General features: G+C 37.7%; 1 long non-coding RNA gene across 1 annotated transcript; it reads left to right on the top strand.

Moving 5' to 3' along the window:
* The first annotated feature begins 248 nt into the window (after nucleotides 1–248).
* LOC130458343 (uncharacterized) lies at nucleotides 249–4,408 on the top strand. Its single transcript, XR_008917528.1, has 2 exons — nucleotides 249–300; nucleotides 1,047–4,408. It is a non-coding gene; the product is annotated as an uncharacterized LOC130458343 (long non-coding RNA).
* The last annotated feature ends 1,592 nt before the right edge of the window (nucleotides 4,409–6,000 follow it).

The raw sequence follows: 6,000 nt of genomic DNA, 5'->3' as shown, positions 1-6,000 counted from the left end.
TTGCAAAGTCTATTGTACATCTATATCCTGAACAAGCAGGTGATATTGCTTATCAATGCAAACTGTTGTGGATTAATTTCACCTCTGATAGATATCCACGGTATATTCTGGAGCAAAGGATGCATTTCAGCATGCTCCTGGCACAAAGGTTGAACTGTGAAAAGTGATGGGAGATACTTACTCTCCTGGTTTATGGGTTCAAGCTAATTCATGAGCCCCAAAGTTCAAAAACTGAAAGTATATATGTTATGTCACTTTCTAACTCTCTGAGACCCAATGAGGCTTTCATTTGGGGTCGAGGTTTTCTGTTTATTTTCTCAGATACATGAAGTCCATGGAAGAGGATCAAGAGCATCTGATGGCAAGAAAATCTGCCCGGAAGAAGGACAGAAGGCAGAGGTGTCTGGCACAGGACACCAGAAAAGCAGCACATGGACTGTAAAGGCTATGACTGCCCTATAGGCAGGTTTAACATACTATACACACACACATGTAATTGTATGAGAAGCAATTGGACTACAGAAGAGTATCATTGAGTCACTAACAAATATTCTGTTCTATGAATATATGGGTATTTGGTAAAAGATCTAACTTTATTACATGCCTGAAAATTTTGAATGGTACTGGTACAATGTATAACTTGAAATCATATTATTGGAATTGTTCCATGTTAGCCAAATTTGATCAAATATCAAAAGGGTATAATTGGGAATATTATGACAGTATAAGGAATGCTGTCCACTTGCAGCACAAATACAAAAAGGGTATTGCTATCCAACATGTAATGATGATTATTGTCTTAAAGGGTATCTAGAAGTCAATTTTGTTAAGCTGTGACTGTTCCACTTTCATAAAGAAAGAGGTAGATATGATATCACTAATCATCTATTCTACACCTCAAAAAGGAATATAAGTTAAAGCTTTGTAATAATCAATATTGAAGGTAATGATAAATATCACATTGTGTGAGAGGCCTGAATTGGGTTAAATATCATCAAGATATTAAGACTGTAAGGGACCCAAGGGGATGATAACATTGGGTCAAGGTCTTGTTTATATGTTCACAGATAATAAAAACATCTGGTCACCCACGTCATGCTTCATGCCAGCTGATACAGACCAGGAAGAGAAGCAGACGGAAGGTGATGGCATCAGCTATCTACATGCCAGCCACAATCCAGACTCGCTGGAAGGACACTTCTTTGGTGACTAATATCACTCTAGAACAATGACATTACACTATTAGAGACATTGGCTATTAGACCACTGATGGACACTTGTCATGCTGACATCCATTGAGATGGGGTACCCAGAGCAACATCAAGTATGCTAATTCAGAAGGACTAAATCACACTTGTGTCTGTACAAGACACCAAATATGTCCCACACTCCAAAGACTTTGCTATGGGATTGAGATGAACTAGCTACAAATTGTCTAGCTACTAATGTATACCCTGTATTTTGTATATGATACTGTCAAAAGAAATGTATATTGTATGCATTGTAAAGCTACCACTTGTATTGTAAGAAATGCTGTTACCCACAAGGGTATAGACCTTGGTATGACTCTCCAAAGAGTAGGAGATAGAAAACTTTCATTCATAGCATAGATCTGATACCTCTGACAACAAAAATGAGGTGCTAAGCAGAAAATGATGCACAGACAGTTTAATGGACAGATGACACTGATGTTACTCTCAAGAAAGGATGAGAGATCAGGGAAAAGACACTAGGAAATCTTTAATCAGGAACCTGAGTTATTGTAAGAAATCATTGACATCAGGCAAAGATTATGTTCCTGACAATACATTAAGGGCTGACTACCAGAGATGTAGTTAAGTGTTAATACCATCGTTAACCATTACTCCTGATACCCTGTCTTTGTGGGTGATATCTTGATAGGACAAATGTCTTGCTCTCCTCCAACAATCCCAGAATTCAGACGGCCGCTGGACTCGGGATCTATTGGCTTCCCTTTCATATACTGGAAGACGTTCTGGTATATGGAAGTAAGACCTCAAGAAACACTGAGGACTCTAGGTTTGACAATTTCTGTGGATGCGCAGTCATTGTCTCTCCTAGGTGGAAAAAAATTATTATTGCACAAAAACATGGAGCAAGGGCAAAGTATAATCTAAGTTTTACTGTTTTGGAGTATGGATTGAAAACATGACACAATAGGCACAGATACGCTTGTAGAAAAAGCACATTGAATATTATTCACTGACAACTAGGAATGAAAAAGCTATGTCAAATTCTATAGGTACAAGAAACTGTAGAAATTGTTTCTACATGGAAAACAACTTAAGCTTCTATTTACCCAAACATTGGTTTGGTGGAAGAAATGTTGCAAATATTGGTAATGGTATAGGCTTGGTTATCATATTGATGGGTTTATTTATACAAGCAGAGATTTAAATAAGGATGACATAAGGAATATGAACTCAAAACTTGAAATGTCACTTCATTATCACCATCATGTTTTTTTAAGCTACAAATCAGAATGTAAAGTATATGGGAATATTGGTATTTGTTAAAAATTGCACTGCAATTGATGTATTAATGTTTTTGCAAAGCCTGTAATGGTGCAAAATTATGTTCATATACAAGGCGAATTTAGATCAGGAATTAGGAATCATTGGGAATATAAGTTCTGATATTTTACATTGGCTCAGTTTCAAAGATACCACATAGACAGTGAGCCAAAAGTCTAGAATCTTGTATTAATTTTGGGATCAGGTTCCCAGGATCAATTTTCTGAGATCATTTGACATGTGATAACATGATCCTCCAGAATTGTTCAGAGAGGATGTTTTTCTTTGAAAGGATCTCTCCCTACCCACAAACAAAAAGAAAAGGGAGAGGAATCTCATAGAGATCAGTATGTTCATTTTAGAGAACACTTTTGATTCATTTTCAAGTATTCAACTTTGATTTTTCTGTTGCACAATTATTGCCAGAATTTTTAAGTACAAGGAAAGTACTGTTAATGCTCTGATCCAGAATTATGAAGGTGCAAAGATTTCTATAATTGCAGTCACCCAACAGTCGGTGAACATGAGAACATGACAGCAATTGTTAATTTTCAGATGACCATTCTGGAGAGTGATGTCTGATTGCATGTAAGGGGAATCATAATGAATCTTTCATTATGGACCAGACAGCCTCAGCCACGATTATACACTTTCCATATGAAATGGATGTTTGAGGTTGGAAAATGCAGAGACATGGCGTACTGACACCCTCAGTCGCTGAATGTCCTGGCATCGAGCTACCAACCAGTTTCCTATGTGGCAGGCATCTGGCAGTGAGCACGGAAAGATCCCCAAGATGCAGTATCAGTACGAGAGAAAGGAAGGACTTATCCTTCATCTCCAGAGATAGTATTTTGCTAACTGTTGAAAAGACGGACAACTTCTGCATAGAGTGTCCATCTCTTCTTTTGTTACTCTTCATTTTTCGTTACCCCAAACAGGATGTCACAGGACTGGCCGACCCTGTGATTGAGTCTTGTACTGCCCGGACAGGGACTTTCATTCGTAACCCTGATTCCTTTGCTGGTCTTAGGATGACGAAGAGTTAACAGCTTTTGCCCCAAGACTGCAGCTCGGATGGGCAGAAGAATCGAACAGAGAGAGTGCAGTATTTGTGGGCCTCCTCTGTTCCCCAACTTTATTATTGCACCTGTCATGTGAACCATAGAATTCTACCTCATTAGACCAGGATCAGTAGCGTGGAAATTATTTTCTTAACATTTTTATATCTACTAAGACTGTTGCATAGATCCTGAAATGCAGACAGATAGAAAGATCAGTTTGGGATTTTTAAGATTGATCACTGAATCAGTTTATGCTGATGTTCACTCTTGATTGGTATATCTAAGTTATACAATCAGGGTGGGTTTTTCATCTCTGTATCAGAATATGATTATGCACCAGAGTGTTTGTATTTGTTAATGCTGTAATGTTGTTACATTTTGATATTACACTATTCATTTGTGTGTAAAACAAAAAGGGGGAATTGTAGCAGTCAGATTGCCTTAAAAGAGAACATGCTCAGTCTTGAGCATGCGCAGTATTGCTCATGGCTGGGAAGGCCTCTGACCCTTGACCCCAGCTTCTCCCAGGTTAGGCGGGAAAACAAGTTTCTTTGTTCTCGCCTGGTTAAGAGAAACCACACCTATGCCTTGTCATTGACCAATGAGGGTCATCCCTATGTACTACGTAGCAAATGGTATTTATGGCCCAGCAAGCTCCACCTCGCGCTCTCTCTCCTCTCTCTCCTTTTCAGGCTAGCTGATGGCTGTCCTTGCAGGAGCTTGGCCTCTGGCCAAGCTCCATCTTTAATCTTTCTCTATTCATCTCTCTGACCTGTGTGGTATTAATAAAGACTCATTCTGACCACCTCATATCTCTAATTTGACTCCGTCATCCCCTTCGTGGTATCTAAACTTCTATCCTGTCTCTATCTTCCTACCTTGTGGCTTCTCTCCCCTCTGAGAGAGACTACAACCAATATATACCACAATTTGTTCAGCCATTTCCCAATGGAAGGGCATTCCCTCATTTTCCAAATTTTTGCCACCACAAAGAGAGCAGCTATGAATATTCTTGAACATGTCTTTTTCCTTATTATCTCTTTGGGGTACAAACCTAGCAGTGCTATGGCTGGATCAAAAGGCAGACAGTCTTTTATCGCCCTTTGGGCATAGTTCCAAATTCCCCTCCAGAATGGTTGGATCAATTCACAACTCTACCAGCAATGCATTAATGCCCCAACTTTGCCACTTCCCTTCCAGAATTCATTAGTTTCCTTTGCTGTCATGTTAGCCAATCTGCTAGGTGTGAGGTGATACTTCAGAGTTGTTTTGATTTGCATCTCTCTGATTATAAGAGATTTAGAACACTTTTTCATGTGCTTATTAATTGTTTTGATTTCTTTGACTGAAAATTGCCTATTCATGTCCCTTGCCCATTTATCAACTGGAGAATGGATTGATTTTTTTTTGTATAATTGATTTACCTTTTTATAAATTTGAGTAATTAGACCTTTGTCAGAGATTTTTGTTATGAAGATCATTTCCCAGTTTGTTGCTTCCCTTCTAATTATGGTTTCATTGTTTTTTTTCTGTACAAAACCTTTTTAATTTAATGTAATCAAAATTATTTATTTTACATTTTTTTTTCCTAACTCTTGCTTGGTCTTAAAATCTTTACTTTCTCAAAGGTCTGACATGTATACTATTCTGTGTTCACCTAATTTACTTATAGTTTCCATCTTTATATTCAGGTCATTCACCCATTCTGAATTTACCTTTGTGTATGGTGTGAGATGTTGATCCAACCCCAATCTCTCCCATACTGCATTCCAATTTTCCCAGCATTTTTTATCAAATAGTTTCTTTTGGTTCCCCAAACTGGGATCTTTGGATTCATCATAGATTGTCTTGCTGAGGTCACTTACTCCAAATCTATTCCACTGATCTGTATTTCTGTCTCTTAGCCAGTACCATATTGTTTTGAAGACCACTTCTCTATATTATACTTTGAGATCTGGTAATCCAAAGCCCCCTTCCTTCTCATTTTTTTAATCATGTCCCTGGTTATCCTTAATCTTTTGTTCTTCCAAATGAACTTTGATGTGTTTTTTTTTCTAATTCAGGGAAAAAGTTGTTTGGTATTTTGATGGGTATGGCACTAAATATGTAAATAAATTTTGGTATGTTGGTCATTTTTATTATGTTAGCTAGTCCTACCTATGAGCAGTTGGTGTTTTTTTTCCAATTGGTTAGATCTAGTTTTAATTGTGTGGACAGTGTTTTGTAATGGTGTACAAATAATTACTGTGTTTGTCTTGGCAGATAGATTCCTAAGTATTTTATATTGTCTAAGGTGATTTTAAATGGAATTTCTCTTTCCAATTCTTGCTGCTGAAATTTGTTGGAGATATACAGAAATGCTGATGACTTATGTGGGTTTATTTTCTATCCTGCATCTTTGC

The sequence above is a fragment of the Monodelphis domestica genome, chromosome 3, assembly GCF_027887165.1.
Source record: "Monodelphis domestica isolate mMonDom1 chromosome 3, mMonDom1.pri, whole genome shotgun sequence".
NCBI classification, from domain to species: Eukaryota; Metazoa; Chordata; class Mammalia; order Didelphimorphia; family Didelphidae; genus Monodelphis; species Monodelphis domestica.
This window is presented reverse-complemented; position numbering and strand designations above follow the sequence as displayed.